We start from the raw sequence: 922 nt of genomic DNA on the forward strand, positions 1-922 counted from the left end.
TTATTGATAAGGATAACTAAGTCTGGACTTTCAATTTCTCATACTTTGCCCAAAAGTTTGCTTTGCAGTATTTATTTATTTTTAATTGCCATTTAAATTATTTGTCATATTTGTTCCTCATTCTTGAAACCTCGAATTTACAATCTCCATAACCAATAATAAGAACATACTTCCCTGCAATTCCTTGAGAAGACGACCCGAGGTTTAAATACTCGGTTATCAATTTCAAAGGGGTTTGTTACTTGTGACAACCAAAACGTTTGTATGAAAGGACTTTTGAAGGTTTAGAAACTATACTTGCAACGAGGATTTATCCGCAAATTTCTAGACCACGCAAAAGTTCCTCTCATCAAAATGGCGCCGTTGCCGGAGAATTGCAAACGTGTGCCTTATTGTTGGTTATTGTAAATATTTTATTTTTGCTTGTTTATTTGTTCTTATTTTCGTTTTTATTTTTTCTTTTTCTTAAGTTAAGATGTTATTGGTTTTTATTTTAAAATTTTTATCTTATCTTATCTTATTTCAAAAATCAAATTTCAAAATTCAAATTTAAAAATTTTCAAAATTCAAATTTCAAAATTTAATTTTCAAATTCAAAAATTTAAATAACCTTTTAATTTAAATTTGTTTTTATTTTGTTTTTAATTTTTATTTGCTACTATGAACTCTCACCCCTTTGGCTATGAGTCTGGTTACAATTATATTGCAGGAAGAAGAAATTACAATGAGAATAGGCATCAAGGTTGGAACAATCAAAGATGGGAGAAGCCACAAGGATTTGATCAACCCTCATGGCAACAACCACCTCTAATGGACTATCAACAACCACCACCATATGCCTATGAACCCTTTTCTCAACATGACTTTGGACCACCATACTCACAAGCCCCTTTCCACCATTCACTTCCATATGACCCTAACC

The sequence above is a fragment of the Arachis ipaensis genome, chromosome B03, assembly GCF_000816755.2.
Source record: "Arachis ipaensis cultivar K30076 chromosome B03, Araip1.1, whole genome shotgun sequence".
Lineage (NCBI taxonomy): Eukaryota > Viridiplantae > Streptophyta > Magnoliopsida > Fabales > Fabaceae > Arachis > Arachis ipaensis.